This window comes from Ranitomeya imitator, chromosome 7 (genome assembly GCF_032444005.1).
Source record: "Ranitomeya imitator isolate aRanImi1 chromosome 7, aRanImi1.pri, whole genome shotgun sequence".
Classification (NCBI taxonomy): domain Eukaryota; kingdom Metazoa; phylum Chordata; class Amphibia; order Anura; family Dendrobatidae; genus Ranitomeya; species Ranitomeya imitator.
In genome coordinates, this window is record NC_091288.1 from 2,115,923 (window position 1) to 2,134,791 (window position 18,869).

The following is an 18,869-nucleotide window of genomic DNA, read 5'->3' on the forward strand; positions in this document are numbered from 1 at the left end:
ACATCTTCCTCCGGGGGCTTCTCTGTCCTCATCTACATCCATAGACATTAACCCCTTTACCCCCGAGGGTGGTTTGCACGTTAATGACCACTGTCCCTTTATGAGGTTATAACTCTGGATCTTCACTGGATCCCTCTGAGTCTAATGATTTATTGTAATTCATGTTCGTGACAACTTTTCTTTGATATGACGCGTTTATTTGTGAAAAAAAAGGAAATTTAATGACCGCCAATACGTCTTTTCACTGACCTGAGATATTAGAGAATATCCTCCCCACACAGGTGACAATCCAGCGGCTGTCGCTGTCCACTATAGCTGACAACCTGCTGCATCAGCCACCATCAGGGTTTGCACCGTCCATATCTGTTTAACCCCTTAGATGCTGCTCTCAATAGTGACTACATCATATAAATAGTTAAGAGTGTGGCTTCTCCCTCATTATCCCCATCGGCCCCCTCAGATCCTGATTGGGTGGTCCTGATGTTTGCCGGCAATTCACGACCATATAGCGGCCTTAGAGGCTGACGACTATAGTAATCTGTTCAGAAGTCAGCGACATTTAGGAGGTAAAAATAAACCTTTTCATTCCTATCATGGCGCTTTGTATTAATTCCTGTAAATCACGTGAAGGGTTAATGAACTACCTGACAGCAGTTTTCAATATGTTAGGAGGTGCTGTTTTTAAAATGGTTTCACTTTTTGGGGTTTCCCTATATATGGGCCCCCTAAAGTCACTTCAAACCTGGATAGGTCCCAGAAAAAAAAATTGTAAATTTCCTTGAAAAAATGAAAAATTGCTGCTGCATTTACAGACCTCCTAAAACACTAACAAACTAAAAGAACATTTTACAAATGTACTGATGTAAAGCCGACATGTGGGAAATATTATTTATTAATGTTTTGCTGTGGTATGGCTATCTGGATTAAAGGGAGAATCATTCAAAGTTTCAAAATTGCTAATTTTTTTACATTTTTCTCAAATTTCTGATTTTTTTAATAAATAAACACAAAACATATTGACCTAAATTTACCATTAACATAAAGTATAATGTGTCACAAAAAAAAATGAAATTTGTCGAAGTCTTTCAGAGTAATTACCCCATAAAGGTACACTGGTCTGATTTTTTTAAAAATTTTGCTCCGTCACTAAGGGGTTAAATCTTTCAATTTTCATGTTCTTAAATCAGAGAGTCATTTCTGACAAAATAGTTAATAAGTAACATTTCCCACATCTCTACATCAGCACAATTTTGGAAACAAATTTTTTTGTACAGACGTTATAACTAGGGTTGAGCGAAACGGATCGGACAAATTCAAAAATCGCCGACTTTCATGAAACCTGACCTGATCCTAGTGTGGTATCGGCCATGAGGCCAGCGATCTTCGCGCCAAAGTCGTGTTTCGTATGATGCGTTCAGCGCCATTTCTCATCCAACAAAGGAGGACGCAGAGTGTGGGCAGCGTGATGACATAGGTCTCGGTCCCCACCATCTTAGAGAAGGGCATGACAGTGATTGGCTTGCTTTCTGCGTCACAGGGGCTATAAAGGGGCGTGCACGCCGACCGCCATCTTACTTATGCCGATCGTAGCATAGGGAGAGGTTGCTGCAGCTTCATCAGAAGAAGGGATATAGTTAAGGAGGGAAGATTAACCCCCAAACTGCTTGTGCTGTAGCGATTCCCACTGTCCAACACCACCTTTTCTTTGCAGGGACAGTGGAGTTTATATTTTTGTGCATCAGCTCTGTAGCTTATTAGGCTCCTTATAAGGCTCCCTGATAGCTGCATTGCTGTTTGTACGCCGCTGTGCAAACCAACTGCTTTTTTAAAAGCAAAAATCCTGTTGCTCCTTTCTGCACAGTTAGCTTTTTTTATTTGTCCACACTTTTGTGTGCAGCAGTCCTTTTTATTGCTGCCATACTTGTCCTGAGATCATTGTAGGGAGATTGAAATTGTACTACAGCCCTTGTATTTTTTGATATATCTTCCAGCCACGTTCTGCCACTTAGATTGTGTAGTGTAATGCACTGGGCCTGAGTTTTGGTTCAGTCTCCCCCCCCCAAAAAAGTGAGATTTAAATTCTCCACAAGTTTATATACACCCGCTACCTTGTTTTACAGTACCATATAACGGTTGTTATTTTGGTTAGATTTTTCCAAAAATGAGGAAGTCTGGTGGAACAGGCCGTGGGCGGTGGTTGCGAGCTGGTACTGATGGTGGTGGTGGTGGTGGAGCATCTGGTGGTAGTGGGAAAAGCACAATAGCACCTAAGGCTGGAGGTGTTGAGGCAGCGTCATCGTCTGGCTACAAAAGGCCTCGAAGGCTCCCTTATCTGGGAGTAGGAAAACAGCTTTTAAAGCCGGAGCAGCAGGAAAAAGTTTTGGCTTTCCTTGCTGACTCTGCCTCTAGCTCTTTTGCCTCCTGTTCTGAAAGTTCCAAATATAAAAGCAGCGCATCGTCAGTGGATGCTCCCGATCAGGAACAAGTCGCTTCCTTGTGTCCTTCACCCAAACCAAAAGTGAAGGATGCGTCAAGCGACACTACAGGTTACTCCATGGAGCTCTTTACACATACCGTGCCTGGGTTAGAGAGGGAAATAGTTAAAAGCCCATTACAGGAAGAATCGGACATGGAGTGCACTGATGCCCAGCCACAGCTAGATTATTATGCTGTTCCATTGACTCAGATCACTACATTGCCCTCGCAGTGTACTGAGCCAGAATCTGACCCTGATGAGACTATGGTGCCCCGTTATGAACGTTATAGCACCTTACACGGTGACACAGAGGAAGGTGCACATGACATTGAAGAGGAGGTGATAGATGACCCAGTTGTTGACCCAGATTGGCAGCCATTGGGGGAAGAGGGTGCCGCTGCCAGTAGCTCAGAAGCGGAGGAGGATGATCCGCAGCAGCCATCTACAGCTGTCATCTGGCAGGCCCGAATCTGGCCAAAAACATTTGTCAAAACCAAGAACAGTTTTAGGACAGCGTGGCCATCTGGTGAAAGTGGATCGCCCCAGACACAGGGCCACGGGTTACTCGGTACCGGTCCTCTGCTGGCTCAGTTCTGGGAATGTCACGGTGGCTGGACCCGGTCCGTGACCCTGCTAAGGGGCGTCCAATAAAGGGTGATAGGAGTCTGTCAAGGTTTCGTGACGCCACCTGTGGTGTTCAGTCAGGATGACCGACGCTGCTTGGGGTCCGCTGGGGTGATGGAATGGCAGCTGGATGGTATACCTTCCCACAGGTGAAGTATGTCCCCAGGGCTTCCCAGTTAGGTGGATGGTGATGGTGTGAGGTGCAGGTATTAACGAGGACACAGGGTTGCAGTCTCTTTACCTCTTTACTGAAGACTTTAGGATCCGCAATCCAGAGCACGTTTAACAGGGCTTTCTGAGACCGACGGTCCGATGGGCACATCCAGAGTTCCCTTTGCAGGTGGAAATCAGTGCCTACCACTAGCGCCTGTGTGTTGTAGTGCTACCCTGCTGAGCATTCGGAATAGTCCTTACAACTTCTGTTCTCGTTCGTTCTTTCTAATTCTCTCTCTCTTGTTCCAGATGTTACTAGTTTCTCGTCCCCCAGATATGTTATGGCTAGGACGCACCCGTATGACGGGAAGACTCGGAGCTCTTCCGGGACCCTAGAGACGCCCCTCTCCATGCGTTGCCCCCTATGTCTTCGTAGGAAATTTAAGGTAGACAGCCAACCTATAATTAACTGTCCTGCGGAGTTCGAAGTAAGGCCTAGAGTCAGTTACTTCCGCGGTGTTCCGGCCACCGGCTACGCGCCTCAGTAGGATGTTGCCTCGGTCTCACGGCACGACTCCTACTGGCTCTCCTTTGTGCTTGATCTCTTTTCTCACTGTTCCACAATACCCTTCACTTCGTGTCTCTTTCTTAGGATACCGCCGCAAGGTAGTGCAGGCGCGGTTCCGTAACGTTCTGCTCTGTTCGCTAGGTACCTGCCAGGTTCCCACGCCCGACAGGGACCCCCCTGAATCTTCTCCCTGCAACACCCCCTGCCACGGGATGTTGCCTGAATCCAACCCAGTCAGCTTCTGACTAACTTCCTATCCAACCCCTAGTTTTACCAGTGTGAGGAGTGGGCCAATAAATAAAGCCTTTTTCTCCTCCTAGTGGCCGGAGTGTGAAGTGTAATGTGTGCTGGTGATACCTGGTCAGTAGAATTCCTTCAGTGCCATCAGACGTACCATCATCCCCCTTAGCGGCAGAGCGTCATACTGCAACGACCAGATCTCTGGGGCGCTGCAAAAGCAGCACAGGGTGCAATGCCTGAAAAGGTGTTCCATAGTAGGAAGAGTGCAGTGTGGGAATTTTTTAACCAAGATCCAAATGATCAGTCAAAAGTTATCTGTAAGAAATGCTCAAAGACCTTTAGCAGAGGGAAGAATCTCCAAAATTTAAATACAACGTGCATGCTTAGACATTAAACCAGCATGCACTTGCAAGCCTGGACTAATTACCAAAAGTCCCGTACCATTGGTGCACCTGCTCAGAATGAAGGTAGTCAGCAATGCTACATTGCTTCCCTCACTGTAAGCCCACCGGTTAGGACACCACCAGCAGCAAAAGGTGGAGGTATCGTCACAAGGCCAAAGCAGTCAGGGAATGACAAGGTTATTGGTAGGAACCACTGTATGTAGGCCAACATCAAGAATACCATCACCAATCCTCTCTCAATCCGCCATGTCCACCACCACCCCCGCTAGTTCCACCATATGCAGCTCTCCAGTCCAGCTGACCCTGGAAAAGAAAGTACTCATCCTCTCATCGCGTACACAGGGTTTGAACGCCCACATTGCTAGACTAATCTTGTTAGAGATGATGCCCTACCGATTGGTTGAAAGCGAAGCTTTCAAAGCCCTGATGGCCTACGCAGTACCACGCTATGACCTACCCAATCAAAACTTCTTTGCGAGAAAAGCCATCCCAGCCCTCCACCAGCATGTCAAAGACCGCATTGTCCATGCACTGAGGCAATCAGTCAGTAGAAAGGTGCACCTCACAACAGATGCATGGACCAGTAGGCATGGCCAGGGACGTTACGTGTCCATCACGGCGCACTGGGTTAATGTGGTGGATGCAGGGTCCACGGGGACAGCCATAGTGGGACAGTTCTGCCTAGCCCATGGTCTAGGAAACAGTTGGCAGTAGGCGTTCTCCACCCCTTTTTCTCCTCTTCTCCACCCCTCTTTCTCCTCCTCCTCCTCCAGAAGCGAAAGCTGATCCACAGAGCGCAGTCGCACGACCACTCCATCTGCAGCTGCCAGTGTTGCACACAAGATGTCCCATTATGGAACAGCTAGTGGTAAGCGTCAGCAGGCTCTGCTACAAATGAAGTGTTTGGGCGACAACAGACACACCGCGGAAGTACTGGCCGAGTTCTTGCAGCAACAAACTCAGCCATGGCTGGGCAGTGTACATCTTGAGGCAGGCAAGGTACTCAGTGATAACAGAAGGAATTTTATGGCTGCCATAGCCCTTTCAGAACTGAAACACATACCTTGCCTGGCTCACACCTTGAACCTGGTGGTGCAGCGCTTCCTGAAAAATTATCCGGAGTTACCAGCCCTGCTCCTGAAGGTGCGAAGACTTTGCTCGCACATCCGCCGGTCGCCCGTACACTCCAGCCGTATGCTGAACCATCAGCGATCGCTGAATCTTCCCCAGCACCGCCTAATAATAGATGTTGCAACAAGGTGGAACTCCACACTGCACATGGTTCAGAGGCTGTGCGAACAGAGGCGTGCTGTAATTCATTTGTGGGAGGATACACATACACGGGCAGGCAGTAGGATGGCAGACATGGAGTTGTCTGGTGTGCAGTGGTCGAAGCTACAAGACCTCTGTCAAGTCCTTCAGTGTTTTGAGGAATGCACACGGCTGGTAAGTGCAGACGACGCCATCATATGCATGAGCATCCCCCTAATGCGTCTGCTGATGCAAAGTTTGACGCACATTAAGGAGCTGGCGTCTGCAGCCGAGGAGGAGGGAAGCCTTGATGATAGTCAGCCATTGTCTGCTCAGGGAACTCTCCTGGACGAGGTGGCGGACGAAGAGGAGGAGGAGGAGGATGATGGGGATGAATATTTATGGGAGGAGGATGCTTCTCAGGGGGCAATACAAACTGGTGGCATTGCAAGGTCAGGTACAGGGTTTTTGCGGGACACAAGTGATGTTGATTTGCAAGAAAGTGCTCCTCAACCCAGCACAAGCAGTGAATTGACACCTGGAACATTGGCCCACATGGCTGAGTATGCCTTGCTTATCCTAAAAAGGGACCCCCGCACTATCAAAATGATGACTGATGATGATTACTGGTTGGCCTGCCTCCTGAATCCACGATATAAAGGAAAATTACAAAATATCATGCCACATGAGAACCTTGAGCAAACATTGGCTACCAAACAAGCAACTCTTGTAGACCGTTTGGTTCAGGCATTCCCAGGACACAGCGGCGGTGATGGTTCTCACACGAGCCGTAGGGGGCAACATGGCAGAGGTGTTAGAGGTGCACAAATCAGAAGTGGCGTTGGACAGAGGGGTTTTATGACCAGGTTGTGGAGTGATTTCGCAATGACCGCAGACAGGACAGGTACTGCAGCATCAACTCGAAGTGACAGGAGACAACATTTGTCCAGTATGGTTACTAACTATTTTTCATCCCTTATCGATCTTCTCCCTCACAGGTCATTCCCCTTTGATTACTGGGCATCTAAATTAGACACCTGGCCTGAATTGGCAGAATATGCATTACAGGAGCTCGCTTGCCCAGCTGCTAGTGTGCTATCAGAAAGAGTCTTCAGTGCTGCTGGTTCAATACTGACCGAAAAAAGGACTCGTCTGGCTACACAAAATGTTGATGATCTAACCTTCATTAAAATGAACCAATCATGGATTTCAAATTATTTTGCCCCACCTTCCCCTGCTGACACGTAGCTTGCTTGAAAAATGTCTTGCTTTTGGCCTCCTCTTACTGACTGCTCCAATTCCTCCATTTGCAGCTGCTGAATGTCCACCATAGGCCATTTTTATACCTCCCTAAATGGCTGACTCCCCCCACAGGGCCGTGGTCACCACTTGGCGCAAGCACCCGTGCGAGTGCCGTTTACCTGGACAGGTAGGTGGGCCCACTCTTGGGCGACGGCACTGGCACAGGGTCCCTCATAGTACAATGAAGTGTCTCTGACAGTGGTGGTGCACAACCAACGTCAGACACACCGTCGTAATATGAGGGGCCCTGTGCCAGTACCGCCGCCCACGAGAGTGTTCCCCCCCAGCTCGAACTGTGCTCTACCACTTGCAATACTTACCTCTCCCTGCTCCACCACTGTGTAGTCTGTGCTGTTAAATCCTTCAATGGCACTGCCAATACAAATGATGAAATGATAGATGATAGTTAAAATATACAGGGGCCCTGGCCTCCATTTAGACCAGTTAATATTTGCGCCAACTACCACTGTCTGCTACTCAGCAGAGGAGCCCACCCCTGTACCTAGCTATGCCACCTGTTTAGTCCTGTTACCAATTTTGAACTGCATTTAGCCTTCTTTGTTATTTTTGACCTACTAAGTCTGTCTGCGCCACTTATTACAGTTGTCCTCCACTGAACAAACCTATGCTGCCTGTGTACTCCTGTTACCAATTTTGAACTGCGTTTAGCCTACTTACTTTTTTGGGCCTACTAACTGTGTCAGCCACTCATTACAGTTGTCCTCCGCTGAACAAAGCTATGCCGACTGTTTAGTCCTGTTACCAATTTTGAACTGTGCAGCGCCCCAGAGTCCTGGTTGTTGCAGTAATGTCGCTCTGCCACTAAGGGGAGTGATGTTATGTCTGATTGCACTAAAAGAGTATCACAGTCACACATTACACTTCACACTCCGGCCACCAGGGGGAGCAAAAGGCATTATGTATTAGGCCACTCCTCACACTCTGGTAAAACTGGGGGTTGGATAGGAAGTTAGAGAGAAAGCAGCCTGGGAGAGCTCCAGGGAGGACCAGTCAGGGGTGGGTTCCTGGCAGGTACCTAGCAGAAAGGACAGAACGTGATGGAGCCGCGCCTGCACTACCTTGCGGCGGCATCCCAAGAAAGGACACGAAGCGAAGGATATTGTGGAGAAGTGAGAAACAAGATCACAGCACACGGAGATAGAACCAGTAGGAGTCGTGCCTCGAGATCGGCAACATCCTACTGAGGCGCATAGCCGGTGGCCGGAACACCGAGGAAGTAACTGACTCCAAGCATTACTTCAAACAGCGGCAGGACAGTTGATTACAGGTTGGCTGTCTACCTTAAATCACCTAAGCAGACATAGGGGCAAGCGTGTAGAGGGGCGTCTCTAGGGTCCCAGAATAGCTCCGAGCCTACCCGTCATACGGGTGCGTCCTAGCCAGATAAACTTGGGGGATGGAGAAGAGAAAGAACTGATAAGAGATGTCATGCCGTTGCTGCCGCCGCCTCTCCCCACTGCAGCTCGCCGGGTGCGCGCGCGCGTCGCATTCAGCTCTGCGCGTGCGCACATCTGATTCCTCTGTTGGCGCTCTTTCCTGTCCTCTCTGTCATCCTGGAGGACTGTAACCCGGAAGTAGCTCCCATGCTGCTATGTAAACTGCTTCCTGCTGCTTCTCTGTGCCTGATGTTCATTTGTGTTTACAAGTGCTTCTGGCCACCTGTGGTCTCTGTGCGTTCCTAGCTCTCTGACTTTGGGTCTCCTCCGCCCTCTGCAGTGCCTGCCTGTTTCCTGTGTTCCTGTCTTGTTCCTTCAGTTCCTTTTCCTCTGCGGTACCTGCCCGGCTCCTATATCTTTTCCTTGCTCCCGTCAGCCTCGGTCTCTCCATATTGTCCTGCCAGTCTCCGTGCCTCTGTAGCGTTCCCATCTTCTCCCTTGTCTCAGTATTTCCTTTCTGTTCCCTCTTTCCCTTTGTGCCTGCTGTGTTCCCATCTGTTCTCAGTCGAACCTCCAGCTTCCGTGGCGATAGTCCCTCACGGGCCTGCCCCTAACTCTCCCTGTATAGGGGGCGGTCCACCTGGTCAGCTCGTCCGAGAGGGGTTCGTCATCACGGTCCAGTGGGTCCACTCTCAGTTTTTCACTGTTTGAATCTACATGCTCTAATAGGACTGCACTCGGGTGACATCCGAGTGCAGCCAGATTCTTACAGCGTCACAAGAGAGTTGTGAGGACTATCCCGTGGTGCTCAGCAGGGAAGGACTACAACACACAGGCGCTTGAAAAAGGCTCATTACGCCGAAACGTGCGTTGGGGTGGGTGCACGCTGTGGACCGTGGTCATATTGTGTGCCTACGCAGGTAATTATTCTTCACCTTTGGTGTATTTTGTTTATTATACTGTTTCTTTGTGATTCTTTGATTCCTGCCATGGCGATTTGTAGGACTCCTTATTTGGAACCTAGTCATTGATTAGTTCTACTTTATATGGTCCGCATGCCTGTACCCCTGGCCGTTTCTGGTTGCACATGTGACCTGAGTGTTTTCATTCTTCCCCCCTGGCTTTTTCCTGAATACCCTGTTTTATGTATATTTAATAAAGTAAAATTTTTTCTACTATATAGTGTTTGGGTATTTGATCGTTGTTTTTCTATGGTAGTATATGCTCTAATAGGACTGCACTCGGGTGACATCCGAGTGCAGCCAGATTCTTACAGCGTCACAAGAGAGTTGTGAGGACTATCCCGAATGCTCAGCAGGGAAGGACTACAACACACAGGCGCTAGTTGGTAGGCAATGATTTCCACCTGCAAAGGGAACTCTGGATGTGCCTTTGGACCGGCCGGTCTCAGACAGCCCTGTTAACCGTGCTCTGGATTGTGGATCCCGAAGCCTTCAGTAAAAAGGTAAAGAGACTGCAACTCTGTGTCCTCGTTATTACCCGCACCTAACATCATCGCCACCTACACTACTGGGAAGCCCTAGGGACATACTTCACCTGTGGGAAGGTATACCATCTAGCTGCCAAAACACCACCCCAGTGGACCCCAAGCAGCGTCAGTCACCCTGACCGAATACCACAGGTGGCGTCACGAAACCTTGACAAACTTGCATCACTTTTCATTGGACGCCCCTTAGCAGGGTCACGGACCGGGTGCAGCCACCGTGACAACCCTAGAACCGAGACTGAGAGGACCGGTACTGAGTACCCCGCAGCCCTGTATCTGGGGGCGCTCCAACTGCAATTAGCCTACTTTTTTATTGGGGCCTATATCTGTGTTTCCTCCTCATCCTGCCCATTGCCCAGCCAGTGATAGATGAGTCTGCTGGTACATTGACCCATAACGCAACATTCCCCTTCCACTCTACACAGCCAGGATCTGACCCTGATGAAAGTCAGGTTCCTCTTCCCGCATACTATACCACCTTACACGGGGGCAAAGAGGAAGGTGCAGATGAAAGTGCAGGTTCCTTCATCAGGTGCGGCGGCATACTCGTTGGCGACGTCACTGGCACAGGGCCCCTCATAGTACGCAAAAGTGTCTCTGCCAGTGGGAGGCGCCACCCGCCATCAAACACACCGCCATACTATGAGGGGCCTCGTGCCAGTGCCAACTAGTGCCCCTTCCCCCCTACTTGCTCAGGATCGCAGCACTTGCAAAGTTGAAATACTTACCTCTCCCTGCTCCACTGCCGTGACGTAGTCCGCGTTTCCTGGGCCCACGAAAATCTTGAGACTGCCCTACCCCCCACAACTTTAGCCAAATGACCCCCAGTTTTCAATGCCTAACTATTATTATAAAGTAAATTAAGATTGACAAGCTTAAGAAATAAGAATTGATGTTTTTGGCATTAAAATGGGCATTGTAGATGTTTTCCTGTCCTCCACTCACTGCCGACTTTGATTCCCCATTGACTTGCATTGGGTTTCTTGTTTCAGTCGGCCCCCGACTTTTCAAAATAATCGGCCGATTTTACCCGATCCGGCTTTCGCGAAACCTGACTCGATCCTAAAAAAGTAAAAGTCGCTCAACTCTAGTTATAACGGTTAAAGGATGACCAGCGATTTCTAATTTTTCCAACAAAATTTGCAAAACCATTTTTTAGGGACCACCTCACATTTGAACTGACTTTGAGGGGTCCATATAACAGAAAATACCCCAAAGTGACACCATTCTAAAAACTGCACCCCACAAGGAGCGCAAAACCACATTCAAGAAGGTTATTAACCCCTTCAGGTGCTTCACAGGAATTTTTGGAATGTGGAAAAAAAAAGCATTTCACTTTTTGTAAAAATGTTTTACTTTAGACTCAAATGTTTTTTATTTTCACAAGGGCAACAGGAAAAATGGACCCCAAAGGTTGTTCTACAATTTGTCCTGAGCATGCCGATGCCCCATATATAGGGGAAAACCACTGTTTGGGTGCACGGCAAGGCTCGGAAGGGAAGGAGCGCCATTTGACCTTTGGAATGCAAAATTTCCTGGAATAATTAGCAGACGCCATGTTGCGTTTGGAGAGCCCCTGATGTGCCTAAACAGTGGAAACCCCTACAAGTGACACTAATTTGGAGACTAGATCCCTCAGGGAACGTATTTAGATTTGTGGTGAGCACCTTTATCCCACAAGTTTATAACATTGAACTGTTTAAATTTAAAAAAAAATCAAATTTTTCCACAAAAATGTTTTGTAGAGATATCCCATATGTGGTCAAAAACTACTTTAAGGCCCAGTGCTCCGAAGGGAAGAGGCGCCATGTTGGAGTTCAGATTTTGCTGGACTGGTTTGAACGTGCCATGTCACATTGGCAGAACCCCCTTCATAAGTGACCCCATTTTACAAACTGCACCTCAATGAATTCATCTAGGGGTGCGGTGATCATATTGACACCACAGGCGTGTCATAGACTTTTATGCCATGGGGCAGTGAAGAAAAAATAATTACATTTTTACCACCAAGATTGTGTATTAGTCCCAGATTTTACATGTTCACATTGGGAAATTAGTAAAAATGTCACCAAAATTAGTCCCACAATTTCTGCTGAATGTAGAAATACCCCATATGTGGCTGCACAGTACTACTTTGCCACACTAAGACTTGGGCAGGACAGAGCGCTATTTGCCTCCTGGAGCTCAGATTTTCCTAGAATAGTTTGTGGATTCCATATAAAGAGCCCCTAATTGCTAGAAGAGTAGAATCCCCCCTCAAGTGACCCCATTTTGGAAATTATAACCCTTTGGGAATTTATCTACATGTGTAGTGAAGACTTTGACTCCATGGGTGTTTACCAGAAACAAGCTGCAGTGGATGTTGCTGAGTGAAAATTGCAAACTGAGGTTGTAGTGACCAGTACGTTGTAGTGACCAGGATGCTGTAGTGACCAGTACGTTGTAGTGACCAGGATGCTGTAGTGACAAGTACGTTGTAGTGACCAGTATGTTATGCCCAGCTCATACTTCTGGAGACACGCACATGTAAATTAGGCGGGCTCTCATTGCTATAAAAATGGCAAACATGTGGATGCTAACTGCAGTTTAGACACACTGGGGCTCAGAACGGAGGTAGGCATTTGGATTTGAGAGCGGAGAATTTGCTGAATTTCTTTTGGCGGGTGAGGAGCCATTTTGCTTTTCCAGAGCCTTCGTCCTACCAATAAAGTGGAAGCCCCCTATATTTACATTAACAGATGACAGACCTAAGTAGGGACTTGCTTTTTTGTGGATTGAGTTGAAGCTTTAATTGGGAACATTTTAGATAACATTTGGGATCACATTTATCCTGCGCACTACGCTGAGCACTTATATCGGGGTTTCCATCTAAATCTACGAGTGATGTGATTCACATGAAACCCCTGCGGGATCCATTCACTATAATGAGGCAGCAGAGTTACTCTGGACTCCGTCTGGCCTCTGTTCAGTCGTGTTCTTGTCAGCACAACTGGAGAACGCCTAAAAAGATGGACACCGCCGGATCACAGGTTCTATGGCGTCCGCAGTGCCTCCATCTTCCTCACTATAGGGAATCTTCCACCAAGGAATCAATCTGAATTACGTATTTCAGAGTTTTACACTTAAACCCCAGTGTAAGAGCTCAGCGTAGAGCGCAGGATAAATGTGCCCTGATCCTTACTGCGATCTTTGGGAGGCAGAATGAAAAAAATCAACAGCAAGTGAAGAATTTGTTTTATATATTTTTATGCCGCTCCTCATGTGGTATAAGTGATTAGGCAACTTTATTCTTTAGCTCAGTGCGATTACAGCGATACCAGTTTTATATCGAGGTTTTTTGTTTGGTTTTTGTCATACACTAAAGAATGTTTGTTTGTTTTTCCAAAACAAGTTTTCCCCATATTTGAGAGCTATAATTTTTCCATATTTCCACTGACGGAGTCATGTGAGGTCTTGATTTTTGTGGGACGAGCTGACGTTTTTATTGGTACCATATTTGGGCACATGACTTTTTTTGATCTCTTTCTATTCCAATTTTTGGGAGTCAGAATGAACTAACACCAGCAATTCAGGAATTGTTTTTTTTCATGCTGTTCCGCGTGTGATAAAATTCATAAGGCAGCCTTATTCTTTGGGTCAGTACGATTACAGCGATACCACAGGTATATTTTATTTTTGTGTTCGGCGCTTTTACACAAAAATTATTTTATAGTAAAAAAAAAAATTTTGCATCTCTTTATTCTGAGAGCAATAACTTTTTTGTATATTTCCACTGATGGAGCTGTGTGTCAGCTTTTTGTTTGAGGGACAAGATGACGTTTTCAGTAACACCATTTTTACTCACCGTATTTTTTGGACTATAAGACGCTCCAGGCCATAAGACGCACCCCAAATTTTCAGAAGAAAAATAGGGACTAAAATATATGCGTTAAATGAGGGTCCGTCTTACAGTCCGAATTACTTAGCTTACTGGGGGAGAAGGGTGTGATCGGGAGCGCTATTGGAGCGGGGTCACAAGAGGTGTTTGGTGGTCTGGCGATGATCTGACTCATTCCAGGCTGGTGTGGCAGTTTCAGTGGTGCGGGGGCTCCACTATTTTGTGAAAGCCCCCACACATCCATCCCAGGCTGATGCACGGCAGTTTTGCAGATGCTTGGTGGTGCGGGGCCACTGCCGTCATTATGTGAAATCCTGGAGCCCCCACACATCCATCACAGACTGGTGCACAGCAGATTTGGAGATGCTCAGTGGTGCAGGGGCTCCGCCGACATTTTGTGAAAGCCCGGAGCCCCCGCCCTTCCGTTGCTGTAATGCCAGTGGAGAAACGCGCGTCGGGGTGAGAGGACGGTGCTCAGGGATTCTGGTCATATGGTAAATGGGTCTCCTGTTACTTGCGGGCACAGTTACCTGTTATTTGCGGACACTTTCTTGATCCTTCTCTGTGTTTTTTTGGTAGGCTCTTTCCCATTTGTAGTTATTACCATATATACTGTTGGTTTTAATATGGAGCACATGGTCTTGTATTTCCCACAGGCAGCAGGCAATATAAATTGACCGTTATTCTCCTTGCACTCCTATTTATTTCTCTAGAGAATTTACCTTCTTTCCTTACAGAGTCTTTCAGTCTAAGCCTCAATCTTGTGGTTGCCACCCAGCAAAGGATTGACATGTTTGTACACTATTATACATGAAGCATTAGCTTCTCAGAAACCTTGAAGCTGGTTGTCACTATTTATGTATGTTTCCTTACCTGACTCGCTTGTTAGTGAATCATTCTTTATCAGCATTTATATTTTTTGTACCTCTATGGAGTGTCTATTCTGGGTTGCCCGTACCATCCTCTAAGGCTGGTTTCACATTTGCGTTTAAATCCGCAGCGTTTAAAACGCATTCGCAAGTGGTGAAAAAAACACATGTAAATGCTGTAGCGTGGCTAAAGGATGTCTAATCGATGGGAGATATGTCTTATAGATGGCTTGTTGCTGTGATGTAACCATGGCTACCTATATGTGTTTCAGGACCTGTGGTGATGTCAGACCACATGGCTAATCATGTGATGGGTTACTGGGTGTGGTTAGACATATAAAAGAAAGCCTAATGCTTAACACAGCAGAGATGTGTGGAGGTGAAACCCTCCTGAGTGTGTTACGGCTTCAGGACTGAGCCGGATGAACTGGACACTTGTTTTTCTTTACCTGAACCAAAGGCTATTTGTTTTCTGTTATTTGCCACATGGTTTATGAAGCAATAAACCCAGTGAACTTTAAAGGAACACGTCTCCTGAGTGTCAGCCGTCGCAGCTGAGTGAGTGAAATCCTTACAATTGGTGGAGACGTGCGAGCAGCGTTCCCAGCGGAGACGTGAGTTTATTTTGAATGTCCTGGGTCAAGGCTGTTGCAAGCCAGCAAGCATTGCCGGAGAAAATGGAGGACCTGCTGAAACAATTGGTCCAGATGCAGTCACAGCAGGAGCAAAGGCAGCAAGAGACCAACAGGCTGTTGATGCAGCAGATACAACAGAGCCAGCAGGAGCAACGGCAGCAGATGCAACAGAGCCAGCAGGAGCAACGGCAGCAGTTACAACAGAGCCAGCAGCAGATGCAGCAGAGCCAGCAGGAGCAACGGCAGCAGATGCAGCAGAGCCAGTAGGAGCATCAGCAGCAGATGCAGCTTCTGGCAACCGCCATCCAGGGCAAGGCGAGCGCCCCAACCCCAGGTTTGGCTGATGACACCCACGTCCGGAAAACGGTAAGACGCGCATTGCAGAAAATGACTCCCGGGGATGATGTTGAGGCCTTCCTGACGGTGTTTGAGAGGGTCGCTGAGAGGGAAAAACTTCCGTCAGAGCAGTGGGCAGAGGTACTTGCGCCATACCTGACGGGAGAACCCCAGAAGGCGTACTATGATTTGACCTTGCAGGATGCCAAAGAGTATCACAAATTGAAAGCCGAGATTCTCGCACGTTTGGGGGTGACACTGACTGTCAGGGCACAGCGAGTTCACTCCTGGGGCTATCACCGGGACAAACCACCTCGTTCCCAAATGTTTGATCTGTTGCACCTGGTCCAGAAATGGCTGCAGCCAGAGTCCTCTGCGCCTGCACAGATGGTAGAACGGGTGATGATGGATCGGTTTGTCCATTCCCTCCCGAGGCCTATACAGTCTTGGGTTGCCCAGGGTGATCCCCAGAATGCCGACGAGCTGATCGGACTGGTTGAGAGGTACCAAGGGTTGGAAGGCTCCTTCGGGAGGCAGCCCATGCCGTACTGGGGATCCCAGAAGGCAGCTGAGTCCCAAAAAGGGGTGGTGCGTCCAAGGTCACAAAGGGCGGGGGAGGTGGTGCCCAAGGTCCCCACGGGTGATATTATTTGTTGGAGGTGCCACAAGCCAGGACATATAGCTGCCCGTTGTTCCCAAACCACTGAGCAGATGGACTGCAGCATGGGACGCCGTTGTTCATACTATGCGTATCCAGCTTGCAGTGTGAACTCTCCGCCCAACGAGGGACCTCAAGCATGTCCCGTGAAGGTGAACGGTCAAGCAGTAACGGCACTGTTAGACTCGGGGAGCCTAGTGACCCTGGTGAGGGCCACTTTTCCTCTCCACCTGCTCCCGGGAAAGAAGGTCGGAGTGCGGTGCATACATGGTGATGCAAAGGACTACCCTGTGGCCAGTGTGAACATTGAAACGACATGTGGCACGGAGTCCCACATAGTCGGCGTCGTTCAGGACTTGTTGCACCCTATAATTATTGGCCGGGATTTCTGTTTGTTTTGGGATTTGTGGGGGAAAGGTTCTGAGCTCCCTAGCAAGAGTAGGGAACCAGTGAACCCGGGAAGGGTGGTGCCACACCCAGAGTCAGACAGATTTCCTTTTTGTGTCCTGGCTGGAGATGAGGAGGAAGTGTCCCCTGCATCTGACATTCTGGAGTTAGAGGTATCCGGTGAAAATTTTGGGACTGCCCAACATAGGGACCCCACTCTGAGGGAAGCCTTTAATAATGTCACAGTTATTGACGGGGTGGTACAGGAGCCGGGGGCAGACACAAGATTTCCCCATTTTCTAATGAGCAGGGAGTTGTTGTACCGGGTCACGAAAATAAGGGAGGAGTTGGTAGAGCAGTTGGTAGTGCCGGGTCCATATAGACGGAAGGTGTTGGACATGGCCCATTCACACATCTTGGGTGGACACCTAGGGGTGGAAAAAACGCAGGAACGGGTTGTGCAGAGGTTCTATTGGCCTGGGTGCCACCGGGAAATAGTGAACTATTGCAGGTCCTGCCCTACATGTCAGCTAACTGCTCCCACTCCTCATTTCCGGAACCCCCTTGTGCCACTGCCCATTATTGAGGTGCCATTCGAGAGAATTGCCATGGACTTGGTCGGTCCCTTAGTTAAATCAGCCCGGGGCCATCAGTATATATTAGTCATCCTGGACTACGCCACACGCTATCCTGAGGCAATTCCCTTGAGAAATTCTTCTTCAAAGAGTATAGCTCGCGAGTTGGTCCATGTCTTTTCCCGGACAGGTCTGCCGAAGGAGATCCTGACTGACCAGGGGACACCTTTCATGAGCAAGGTGATGAGGGAACTATGCAAAGCCCTGAAAATCTCCCAGTTGAGGACCTCGGTGTACCATCCCCAGTCAGATGGCCTTGTTGAGAGATTTAACAAGACACTGAAGAGCATGCTGAGAAAAGCTATAGAGAAAGACGGTAGAGACTGGGATTGTCTCTTACCCTATTTGATGTTTTCCATTCGTGAAGTTCCACAGGCCTCCACAGGTTTCTCACCGTTTGAGCTTCTGTATGGCCGACATCCACGAGGACTCCTGGATATAGCCAAGGAAACCTGGGAAGCCGAAGTCACGCCCCACAGAAGCGTCATTGAGCATGTGGCCCTGATGCAGCAGAGGATTGCAAAGGTGATGCCTATCGTGAAAGAACACCTTCTCCAAGCACAAGAAGCTCAGGCCAGGGTCTACAACCGGTCTGCAAGAGTGAGGCAATTCAATCCGGGAGACCGAGTTCTTGTGTTAGTTCCGACAGTGGAAAGCAAGTTCTTGGCCAAATGGCAAGGGCCATATGAGGTTGTCGAGAAACTTGGTGAAGTAAACTATAAAATTCACCAACCAGGAAGACGGAAACCATTCCAAGTATACCATGTCAACCTTATCAAGCCGTGGCAAGATAGAGAGCCGACAGTAACTCCATCGTTGTTAAGCAACCCAGAAGATGAGGTTGGCGCGGTTACTATAGCGGAGACGCTATCGGAGTCCCAGAAACAGCAATGCCGGGAGTTACTCCAGAAAAACAGGGACCTGTTTTCCGAGTTGCCTGGGTACACGAAGGTCATAGAGCATGAGGTCCTGACAGAGCCCCATGTGCGCGTGAACGTGAAGTCCTATAGAATTCCTGAGGCCCGTCGAGAAATAGTCTCCAAGGAAGTGGAGCGTATGTTGAAGCTTGGAGTCATTGAGGAATCCAAGAGCGGTTGGTCGAGCCCAATTGTCCTAGTCCCAAAACCTGATGGGGAGTGGAGATTTTGCAACGACTATAGGAAGTTGAATGAGGTCTCCAAGTTCGACGCATATCCCATGCCCCGAGTTGATGAGCTCATCGAAAGGCTTGGGCCCGCCAGGTACATAACCACCTTGGATTTGACGAAGGGGTATTGGCAGATCCCCATGGCACAGGAAGCCAAGGAGAAGACGGCGTTTTCTACACCAGATGGATGCTTCCAGTATGTCCGGATGCCATTTGGCCTACAGGGAGCTCCGGCCACCTTCCAAAGGGCTATGGATAGAGTCCTTGCACCCCACAAGGCATACGCTGCTGCGTACCTAGATGATATCGTCATCTTTAGCCCGGACTGGGAGAGTCATCTGGAGAAAGTCCAAGCGGTGTTTGATGCTATAAGAGAGGCCGGATTTACAATAAACCCGAAGAA